General features: G+C 38.0%; 1 long non-coding RNA gene across 1 annotated transcript; it reads right to left on the bottom strand.

Annotated features, from left to right (window-relative positions):
- Positions 1-2,508: 2,508 nt before the first annotated feature.
- LOC141502121 (uncharacterized) lies at positions 2,509-12,089 on the bottom strand. The gene is made up of 5 exons (XR_012472413.1): positions 11,852-12,089; positions 6,459-6,595; positions 6,199-6,289; positions 3,392-3,538; positions 2,509-2,566 (listed from the first exon to the last, which is right to left on the bottom strand). It is a non-coding gene; the product is annotated as an uncharacterized LOC141502121 (long non-coding RNA).
- Positions 12,090-12,504: the final 415 nt, after the last annotated feature.

Below are 12,504 nucleotides of genomic sequence, written 5' to 3'. Positions count from 1 at the left end.
AGTGGCTTGCCCAAGGTCACACAGCTAGGTCATTATTAAGTGTCTGAGACCGGATTTGAACCCAGGTACTCCTGACTCCAAGGCCGGTGCTTTATCCACTGTGCCACCTAGCCGCCCCGTGTTCATGGTTTTTTAACTAAAGAACTTTACCAGTAACTCAATCTTCTATATGAAATGAAGAACAATGACCACATGATTCACCTGGCAGAAAGCTAAGAAGACCATTGCTTTACACTTCCCTATGCTCATTCTTCTGAGATCCACAATTATAATGGGTAATGCTGGATGAAGTTGGTGAATATCACAACAGTACAATCATGGAACAGAACCCTATTAAATCCCCAGGAGTAATTACCCCCTCGAATCTACCACAGAGTAGGACTGCTAGGATATCCAGTCTCAGAGACCAAAGAAACCACTTAGGGCAACCTGTCTTTTCCTCTGCCTAAAAAAATGAAGCTCATTGGGGCAGCTAGGTGGCACAGTGGATAAAGCACCGGCCTTGGAGTCAGGAGTACCTGGGTTCAAATCCGACCTCAGACACTTAATAATGACCTAGATGTGTGGCCTTGGGCAAGCCACTTAACCCCATTGCCTTGCAAAAACCTAAAAAAATTAAGCTTATTGATAACATAGCTGAGAAAGGGCAGGGGATGGGAATACATAAGCATTTCTGTACCAACTACTATTTCCAGGCAATAGGTTTTTCACCTATTAAATTATTTGATCTTTACAAGAACCATGCTAAATAGAGGCTACTATCATTTAGATTCAAAGTAGGAAATATGTCTAAAAATATTCATTCTTTCTCTCCAAATTTCTCTTCACTCTCCCACCTCTGATAGAAATATTTGTGCCTAGATATGTGGTAAAAGTTGTATTTTTATAAATCAACATAGGAAATGTGCACCATCAAATGAAGCAAGTCTCCTCATTTGACTCATTTTAAATTTGATACTCATCACATCTTCATTTAGGTCAGAGTAGCTTTTTTCATAATTAGTCCTATGACATCTGGGTCATCTCCATGTATTTAAGATAGACTTGATATCAGAAAATCCCTCAGGATAGTCAGATCTATTCACAAGAATATTTACCTGTATCATGTGTCAGTAGAGATCTCTACCTACCACCATAAGACTTGGAAGAAAATATGGCTCAAAAATAACCTGGGTTTAGAGGGAAGAGCTTCTCATTTCAAGCAATTCTGAATTCTTGGTTGTATGGCAGGAAGATTCTTCTCCAAACGCCCCTGCTGCACATTATGTGACTATTTTATTATATTTTATAAAATGTCACATTTGTACAATAGGGGCAAGTGAGAGAGTCATGGTGGCAGAAGAAATGGGTGGTCTTAATCATATTCCTACAACAAAGCCAGTCATTTCAAAATTGTAGCACTGCTGTGGTTTGTATTGTGGTAGCTGAGAAAAAAACAACAATGCGATAACCTAGAATCAAGACGCTTCAAGACCTGAATTTTCCTTTTCCAACTCACACCAAGGATAGGACTTGTTTCGACATTGTCAAAGGTCAGCATGCAGACTTCAGAGGGCAGCTATTCCATCAATCTTAAAGAAGGTGAAGGAAAAAAAATCTAGAATGTAGTTCAGAAATGTACAATCGTTTCGAAAGTTTTCAATGCAACATCTGAGGCTTAGAAGTAAATTTAAGATAAATGAAGGGAAAAAGTCCACTGTCCACATAATTAAAGGCAGCCGCAAATAGAATGAGTTTCCCAAGATGGCAATACTTAACCAAAAGAATGATAAGGGTAGCGATCTCTGTCCGATGGTGGATGTTTAACTGCAGAGTTTTTCCAACAACAGCCTTTATGGATACTATTCTTCTTTTTACAGAATTTGAAAAATGAAGAACTTTATCCACATGAGACGATCGAAGGAACCGTGGAAGGAACATTCCTTTTCTCATCATAGGCTCATTCTTCTGAACCACCCAATGGCAACTTAAAATAGTAGAGAATGCTAGATGAATTTTTTTATTGGGGGGGGGAATATGTGGAAATCCTGATAGGTTGAAGAATCATCTCCGAATGCCACTGTTGCACATGATGGGACTATTTTATCATAATACACAAAATGTAACATCTGTACAACAGGGGCAAATGGAGGAAATAATGGCAGAATAGATGGACTGACTTAGTCATACTCCTTCAGAAGTCAACCATTTGAAATGTGAAAACACAGTGGTATGCTTTGGATGGCATTGCTTAATATGCATATGTATAATATATAGGTATATATCGATATCTATATATATATATATATTTATGTTTTCTAGAATCACCAAACGGAAAGATAATTGAGTGTTCTTATTCAACCTCACATCTTGTTATGTATCTGCTACAGAGGCAAATAAGGTAAAATGGTAGTAATAGTTTCCTTTGCGTATCCTTAGTTGAAAAACAAAACTATAATATGCTGTGATCACCACACTGAAAGATTTTTTGAGAGTTGTCCTTAATCTCTCTCCCAAAATGGGAATTACCTTTCTGTTGTTGAATCTCAGCCTGGACTGTAACCTCAGAGGAGAGCTTTCCATTAACCTAAAAGAAAATTTAGAACATGGCTCAGAAATGGATGGTCACTTGGAAGATCATCAATTCATCGTGAATTGGTTAGAGAAAAATTAAAGGTGAATGGAGGGAAAATGTCCACATAATCAGAGTAAACCTCAAACAGAATGAGTTTCAAAAGATGGCAATACTTAGGCTCTCTTCTCACAGTATATCAATCTATGGTCACCGTGGAATTGCTAGTATAATTCCTGACTTACAGTGCTTGAATAGTCACAATTATTCAGTGCAAAGTTCTGGCCCAACACTTTCTATGAATAGCATTCCTCTTTGTACTGAATTACGAAATGAAGAACATTGTCCACATGAGGCAGCTATAGAAATAGTTTAAAGATCATTGCTTTTTTCTTTGATATGTTCATTAATCTGAGCCTCCCAATTGTAACCTTCCTTATCCCAAGCATCTCTGAAATTCTGCAGATCTGACTGGAAGGTTCATGTCCAAAAAGCACTGTTGCAAAAGATGTGACAATATTATCACAATCTCTAAAATGTCACATCTGAACAACAGGGGCAAGCGGTGGAAGGTAAGATGGCAGGATAGATGGGTTAGTATAGTCAGGCTCCTATTGCAAAGTCAACCACTTGAAAATTATAGCAATGGTGTGCTTTAGAAGATAACCTCGATTTTAAAAAAATGCAACATAGCCTGGGACCACCAAACTGAAAGATCTGAATTTTCCTTTTCCCGCCTAATCTCAGGATAAGAACTAGTTACCAAATTTCAAACTGCAGAATGACCTCAGAGAACTATCCTGAGGATAGTCATGAAGAGGAAGAAAACCTAAAACGTACCTTAGAAATGGATGGTCAGGGCAGTTAGCTGGCACAGTGGATAAAGCACCGGCCCTGGAGTCAGGAGTGCCAGAATTCAAATCCCATCTCAGACACTTAATAATTGCCTAGCTGTGTGACCTTGGGCAAGTCACTTAACCCCATTGCCTTAAATTTAAAAAAAAAAAGAAATGGATGGTCACTTAGAAGGTTTTCATTCAATTCAGTTTTTTTAGTTAGTTAATTAAAATTAATTTTTTAAAAATTAACTTTGATTCTCTAAATCATCCCCCTCATCACCCCAACCCTCTCTTGACATACAAAAAATATAACAAATATGCAGGGGCAAGTGAAACAACTCCCTGCACTGCCTATGTCCAAAAACACAACTCATTTTGTATTTCATGTCTATCACATCTCTGTCATTAATTAGACTTAGACTTGAAGTCAGGAAAACCTTCCACGGCATTCAGAGCACCGTATCAGGACAATGAACTGCTTCATGTGACAGAATTTATGTCCTTCAACACGGAACATGGAAATGTTCAAAGAAAATCTGAACCAGAAATTATCAGAGGCTTGATTGAGAAGGCTGCTTCCTTATCTCAATCAGCACTGAATTCCTGGTTATGTAGCAGAAAGGCTCTTCTCCAAGAGCCACAGTTGTACAAGGTGCAACTTTTGTCACATAAAATGTTGTATCTAGTACAGCTGAGGCACCTGGAGGGCATGGTGGGAAGATAGATGAATTATCATTGTTGTCCTGCTGCAGAATCAAATAATGGAAAGTGGTAGTAGTGGTGTGCTTTGGATAGTGATGGTTGAAAAACAAAGTCATAATGTCCTGGAATCCCAAGCTGAAAGATCCATTGTGAATCAGCTTTAAAAATATTTCTTAACCTCAGCATGGAGAATGAACTCAGAGGACAATGATTATAGAAGAAGGAAGGGGGAAAAGTCTGGAATATAATTCAGAAATGGATGGTCACCAAAAGACTATTACCTTTAATTTTAAAAAAAACTTATCTTATTATGTAATCTTGCTATCTCTTATACTTTATTTTTCTTCCTTAAGGCTATGTTTTCTCTCCTCACATTCAACTTAGATCAATGTATACCATGGAAACAATGTAAAGACCGGCAAATTTCCTTCTGTGGGGGTGGGGGGAGGGAAGCAAAATTAGGGGAAAATTTACAAAATTAGAGATAAATGAAATGTTTCTTAAATAAAAGAAATGGATGGTTACTTGGAATGTTTATAATGCAGACTGCGTTATAGAGGGAAAATGTCCACATGATTAGAACTAGCCTCAGACACAATGGATTTCCTAACATGGCAGAACTTAAGTCTTTCTTCTCACAGTATCCATAGTCACCATAGACTTCATTATCAAGTTGGTGATCTATGTCTAGAAGTACCTTCATATTCACAGATGTTTATTGGCAAAATTTCTTGACCAACAGAACAACCTTGCTCCACACTATGGAGCTGCTTTGCAAAATTTAGGAAATAAAAGGATGACCCACATGTAGAAGCTGAAGGAATGGTTGAAAGATCATGGCTCTTCTCTTTGATATGCTTATTCTTCTGAACTACTCCATTGTAGCTTGTAATACTAGAGAGGGCTGGGTGAAGTTGGTGGAAACAAATTCTAGTCATGGGAACATAGACCTACAAGATCTCCCACATGGTTTTCCTCATCTGTAAATCATTAATCCACCACACAATAGTAGTTATGATTGGATACCAAAAGGGACCTCTGAGATCAACCAGCCCATCTCCCTGGCTCAAGAAAGGAGTTCATCTAGAAGACTGCTAAGGGGAAAAAAACCTATCCTTTGAATTGAATCAAAGGAAGCAGAACATAGGAAGGGACCAAGCAATTATAGGTTTCCAACTGTTAAGCCTCACTTGAACCTCACTTCTAAGGTAGATGCTACTATTAATTAAACTCAGTTCAGGAAGCATGTGGAAAAGCATTAACTTTCCCTCCCTCAAAACCTTCCCCCTTAACCACATCCACTCCTGGAAAACAAATGATAAAAGAAAAAAGAAATAATGATTAAACACAAAATGGTCATAACAAATTTACAAAATTCAATGAAGCAAATTCCCTCACCAGACTTATCCAAAACATCACAACTCATGGTGCATTCTTCATCTATCACTTCTCCATCAGGAAGTGAGGGGCATGCTTCAACTTTTATCCTCTGGAAATCTTGCCCTCTCTGGGTATTTCATGGAAGTATATTTAAGTTTTATGTCAAGAAAAGCATCTTGACATGCAGAACAATGTAATAGTATAATGAGCTTCATTGAGTGGTAATAGAGATCCCCCTTCATTACTACCATAGAAATATTGAAGGAAAATCTTGAACAAAAATCAAGGCAAGGGGCAGCTAGGTGGCGCAGTGGATAGAGCACCATACCCGAGTTCAAATTCGACCTCAGACACTTAACAATTACCTAGCTGTGTGGCCTTGGGCAAGCCACTTAACCCCATTGCCTTGCAAAAACCTAAAAAAAAAAATCATCAAGGCAAAGTGAGGGAAGGATTCCTTGTCCTGACCGGAGCAGCACTCAACTACTGGCTATCTGGCAGATAGGTTCTTCTCCAAGAGCCACGGCTGTACAAGATGCAACTTTTATCACAACATATAAAATGTTGTATCTGGTACAACTGAGGCACATGGAGGGCATGGTAGAAGGATAGATGATTTTTCCTTGTTGTGCTCCTATGCAGAATTGAATGATGGAAAACGATAATAATGGTGTGCTTTGCATGAAGTTGATTGAAAATTATAAATAATAATCTAGGATCACTAACCTGAAAGATCTCTGAGTTGTCCTTTTTCAACCTTATCATGGAAATAAATTTCACATTGTCGATAATACCTCAGGTCACTTTTTAGAAGCCCCTAAACGAAAAAAGAAAAGGAGGAAAGTCTTGATCAAATCAGAAATGAATAGTCAATGCAAAGCTATAATACATGTATTCTGTGTATTGGTTAGAAGCAAAACTGGCAAAATATCCAAATAATTAGATAGCCTAAAACATAACGGGTTTCCGAAGAGGGCAGTACTTACATCCTCCACTCAAAGGCAGTCACCAATTAGGATCTCCATCCATGGTCATCTGGGGCTCTTCAAAAGTCTTTCTGTATTCTTGGTTGTTTAACTACAAAGCATTTTCTTCATGGATGCTCTTCTTCTCTGTACAGAATCTACAAAATGAAGAAATTTGTCCATGTGAGGTGACTCTCATTGAGGAACATACGTGTGCAGTGAATTATCAGCTGAAATGAACTAAGGGAAAAGAAGCAATAGGGCTAAGAAATAAAAGCATTGTTGCTTACTATTTTCCCAGACATTGTGATAGGCCAATTTTTTTATATATTCACTTCATTTGATTCTCACAACCATATCACCAGGTATAAGCTACTTCCTCATCATTAGACTCAATGCAGAAGTATGTTAATTTTCACTCTCTCTAAACCATTCCCAACACACACTATACAACCAAACAAAAAGAAAACCATTTGTGTGGTCAAGTGAAATAACTCCCTGCATTGACTATGTTCAAAAATACCTAACTCATGTTGTATTTCATGCTCTTCACATACATCTCTGTCATTAATCAAACTTAGACTTGATGCCAGGAAAACCTTCAATGACATCGAGAGCAAAGCATAAGGACAATGAAGTGAATTAGGTGCCAAAAGAGATACCCTCAACTCCACCATGGAAATGTTCAAGGAAAATCTGGATCAAAAATCATCAGGGGGGCGGTTAGGTGGCGCAGTGGTTAAAGCACCAGCCCTGGAGTCAGGAGTACCTGGGTTCAAATCCGGTCTCAGACACTTAATAATTACCTAGCTCTGTGGCCTTGGGCAAGCCACTTAACCCTGTTTGCCTTGCAAAAAAAAATCATCAGGGTTTTAATTGAGAAGGCATGCTTCCTTGTCTCAATCAGCACTGAACTCCTGGCTATATAGCAGAAAGGCTCTTCTCCAAGAGCTACAGTTGTACAAGGTGCAACTTTGGTCACATATAAAATGTTGTATCTGATACAGCTGAGGCACCTGGAGGGCATTGTGGGAGGACAGATGATTTTTCATTGTTGGGCTCCCATTGCAGAAACCAATAATGGAAAATGATAGTAATGGTATGATAGAGTAGTACACCATGTCCAACAATGGCTCTGTATTCAGGGAGGTCTAGCTACCACGTACTTGACCAACAGCCCGCCCCCCTTACACTATTCATCTTTGTATGGACATTATCCACATATAGTAGATGAAGGAATGGTTGAAGGAATGTTTTTTCTCTCTAATATGTTCCTTAATTTGAGTCACCCAACTATAGCTTGAAACATTGTAGAGTGCCGGATGAAGTTGGTAAAGCAAGATACAGTCAGAGGAAAACAACGTCTTCTGCAAGATCTCGAACAGCTATTATCTCATCTATTCCACCACACAGTAGTAGTTCTGATTTCCAATTTCAGAGACATCAGACCTATCAATCAATCCATACCCCTATCTCAAGGATGTTTCTCATTGAGAATATAGTTGGGGAATAAACTCTCAAGTGAACCAATGAAAGGGAGGCAAGAAAAGAGAACTAGATTGTCAACTCAAACACTTTTTATAAATATTAATCTTATAAACTAATTTCATAAAGTATATAAAAAGAATAGTTTAACTTTATTAAAAAAGAAAAAGTATCATAACAGATGTAAACTGTCAAGTAAATCTCAAGTAAATCCCCTCTTTGGCATGTCCAAAAATGCAGAGTTCATTGTGCATTGTACACCTATCACCTCTACATCATGAAAACAGACTTGCTTATTAATCTTTTATCCTCTGGTATCCCTCTCCTCTATGTGGATTTCATGGAAGTTCAGGCTTGACATCAAGAAAACCCTCCTAATATTCAGAGCCATTCACAAGTATAATGAGCTGTCAGAGACTTGAAAGGAGAGAGTCCCTTGTCCATACCATCTCTGAACTCTTGGCTACCTGGCTGAAGGTTCTTCTCCAAGAGTAACTATTATACATAATACTTTTAGTGCCAATATATAAAATGTTGTATCCAATACAACAGCAGCACGAGGAAGCCATGATGCCATGGTAGATGGTTTTTCATTATTATCCCTCTATTATAGAGTTTTAAAATAATAGAAAATGTTATGGTATGCTTTGGATGGCATTGGTGAGAAGAAAAAGCCTTAAGCTTTGATTATCAAGCTGAACCACCTAATCATTCAAACAACCTCCTGTCCATGATTGGAGTTAGTTTTATATTGTTTTTAACTTCAGCCTGTAGAATGACCTTAGATAATAACTCTCCCATTCCCCTCAAAGATAATGGAGAAGGAAGAAAATCTAGAACAAAGTTCACAAATGAAAGATCAGCATCTATTGGTTAGAGGTACATTTAAGTTGGATATAGGGAAAATATCTACATAATTAGAGGTAGCATTAAACAGAATGGGTTTACTTAGATGGCATTATTTAGCGTCTTCTCCTCTCATCGATTCTGGAACCAATCCTCATAGGATCAATAGAGTCATGATTCATTTCTGACAGTACTTCCATATTCAAGGTTCTTTAGTTTCAAAAGTTCCTGACCAACAGTCTCTTTTTTCTCCTTACAGAATTTACAAAGTAAAGAACACTGTCCAAAGGTGATTGCTTCTTTCCTTGGTAATTCATACTTCTGGGTCACACAGGTCCATCTCTCATGATTGTGAGTGCATCATGAAGTTGATGGATTCCAGTCTTGGAAAGTCGGCATTCATGATCTTCAGCTAAGTTCAATTTATCTAATCCACCATACTCTTATGGCTCTGAGGTGTCTAGTCTCAGAGATGAGATTACCCTCAGAGGTCACTATCTAATATAGTGTATATATAGCTCAGAAATGAATGGTCAATTGGATAAAAACAGCAACTTTCATACTTCCCAAATATTTCCCCAGTCCCAACAAATTCAGATATACGCACATACAGTGAGCAATAAGAAGAAACCAATAATAGCAAAACCTATCATAACAAATTTATATGGTCAATGAATCAGATCCCCTTAGGGCCAAGATTTTAGAGGGCAGGTAGAGCTCCTTGTCCCAAACACCTATGAAATTCTGTTTCTTTGACTGGAAGATTAATCTTCAAATGCCTCTGTTGCACATGATGTTACTTTTATCATAGTCTATAAAATGTAACATCTGTACAGCTGAAGCAGATGGAGGTTGTGATCACAGGCAGACATGCTTGGCTTCATTGTCCTCCGACTGAAAAGCCAAGAGTTGAAAATCAAAGCAGTGGTTTGGTGGGCATTGGATGGGGTTACTGGAAAAAAACACTTAATATTTGTGATTGTTAAGACTCAAAGATCTCTGAGAATTATTTCACAATCAGGATGAGAATTAGCTTTGTACATTGTTGAATCTCAACATTGAAAGAATGCTCCAAGAGGACAGTTATTTTATTCCCCTAAAATAAGGAAGAAAAAAAAATACAGAACATGGCTCAGAAATGGACAGTGACCTGGAAGGTTTTCAATTCAACATTTATTAGAGGAAAATTTAAGATGGAGGGAAAATGTCCACCTAATTAGAGCTGGTTTCAGACAGAACAGGGTTCCCAAGATGGCAGTTCTTAGGCTCTCCTCCCACAGAATATCAGTCTACACTTATCATGGAATTGATAGGGTAGAGATCTGTGGCCAACAGTGCCTCTATTTTCATGATTTCATAGTTACAGAGTTCTGACCAATAGCCTCTATGGGTACACTCCTCTTTGTATAGAATTTCTAAAATGAAAAACTTTGTTCATATGAGGAAACTGGGGGAATGGCTGAAAGATAATTGCTTTTCTCTTTGGTATCCTTATTCTTCTGAGCCAGTTAAATCTAGCTTGCAGTATTGGTGAATGCTTCATGAAATTGATGGAAACAACAAAAGTCCAATCATACAAGCACGAGCCTATTATATCTCCCACAGTTTTTACCTTATCTAATCCAACACACAGTAAGGTTCTATGATTTCCAATCTAAGAGACCTTAGAGATCAACCAATCCATTCCCCTGCCAGAAGAATGAAGCACATCTACAGCTTAGCTGAGAAATGATCAATTGAGCTGAATTAGGGGAAAGAAAGGAGGGAAAGGAAATAAAGAATTGGAGTTTGCAAAGTGTAAGTCAAGCATCCTGCTATGTTATTTTTTACAAATATTATCTCATTTCATCCACACAACCACCCTGAGGTAGATGTTACAATTAATCCCAGAAAATAAGTCTAAAAAGCATTAACTTTTATTCTCTCCAAATCTTCCTCCCTTACACTCCCTCCCCACCCCACCCCACCCCACACAAGGAGAATTTTTTAAAATAGAAGTTGATTTTAAAAAGAAAAAACTATCATAACAAATATATAAAAGGCAAGTGAAGCAAATACTCTCAGTGACCAAATTCTCTCAATAACAATTCCCAGCTTATTATGCCTGGTACTCCCATAACCTCTCCATCAGTAAATGAGGGGTATATCTCAAGCTTTATTCTCTAGAATTCTTTTCACTTGTGTGGATTTCATGTCGAACAGTTTAATTTAAGCTTGGAGGCAGATTTAGGCTTGATAAAGAAAAATTTCTTCATATTCAGAGATATCCACAGGTATATTAAGTTATTCTAGGCAGCAATAGAGATTCTCTCCAACACCCTGGTGGAAATGTTCGAGGAAGATCTGGACCAACAATAGCAAGGAGTTTGAGAGGACAGAATCATTTTCCAGATTATCTTGAAGTTTTGGTTATCTGATGAGAAGGCTCTTTCTCCAAGGGTCTCGATTGTACATGATACAGCCTTTTATCCTTTATAAAATGTTGTATCTGGTACAGTAGAGGCACATGGAGGGGATAGTATCAAGACAGATGATTTCTCTTTGTTGTGCTATTTCTAGAGCCAAGTAATGGAAAATTGGCACAAGGTTGTGCTTTGGACGGTGTTGCTTAAAAAAAGATCCATAGGGGTGGCTAGGTGGCACAGTGGATAGAGCACCAGCCCTGGAGTCAGGAGGACCTAAGTTGAATTCCAGCCTCAGATACTTAATTATTACCTAGCTATGTGGCCTTGGGCAAGCCACTTAACCCCATTTGCCTTGCAAAAACCTAAAAAAAAGATCCATAAAATCTTGAGATCATGAAACTTAACTGAAAGATTTTGTTAGTGATGCTGATCCAATATAAAATCCAGGATAGGAATTAGCTTTATGTTGTCCAATCTTGACTTTGAAAGTGACCTCAGAGGTCAGCTATTCCCTTCCCCTAAATGGAGACCTAGAAAGAGGAAAGTCTTGAACAAAGTCAGAAATAAAAACATTCAATTCAGCTGTTAGTGGATTTAAGTTCCATTCAGAGAAAATGTCCAAATAATTAGGAGTTTGCCTAAAATGGAGTGGGATTTCCAAGATATCAGTACTTATACCTTCTTCATATGGGAGATGATCATCAGTCTGCATTCACAATCATCAGGTCTGACAGGGTAGAGAACCTTTCCACAAAGTTTCTTCCACACTCTTAGCTACAAAACACTTCACCATCATCCTCTGTGAACACTATTCTTCTTCACAGAATCTACAAAATGAAAAGCATTGTCCACATGAGATGGTTAGTACTCACTGATATGCTCATTCTTCTGAGACACCCAAATGAAGCTGGCAGTATTTGTGAATGCTGAAATTAATGGAAACATCAAAAGTCCAATCATGGGTATAGAGACCAACAAGCTCTCCAAAGTTTTTACATCATCTCATCTACCACACAGGGATTCTATGATTTCTAATCTCAAAAGCAAAAAGTCACCCTGGAGATCAACCAATCCATCACCCTGCCTGAAGAATAAAGCTCATCTGTAACAAAGCTGAGAAATGATCCATTGAATTAGAAAATGAGAAGAATGGGAAAGAATTTTAAAATTATAGATAAATCTAATCTCCCCAACTCATTCCTACCCAACCCCCTGGTACAATGATTTTTAAAAAGGGGAAAAGAAAGCCATCATAACAAATGTGCAAGTGGAACAAACTCTCCCATGGGCATGTCAAAAAATGCATTGCACCTCTCCCATCAGGAAGTGAG

This window comes from Macrotis lagotis, chromosome X, assembly GCF_037893015.1.
Source record: "Macrotis lagotis isolate mMagLag1 chromosome X, bilby.v1.9.chrom.fasta, whole genome shotgun sequence".
Lineage (NCBI taxonomy): Eukaryota > Metazoa > Chordata > Mammalia > Peramelemorphia > Peramelidae > Macrotis > Macrotis lagotis.
The sequence above is the reverse complement of the archived record's forward strand: the minus strand, read 5'-3'. Positions and strand labels throughout refer to the sequence as shown.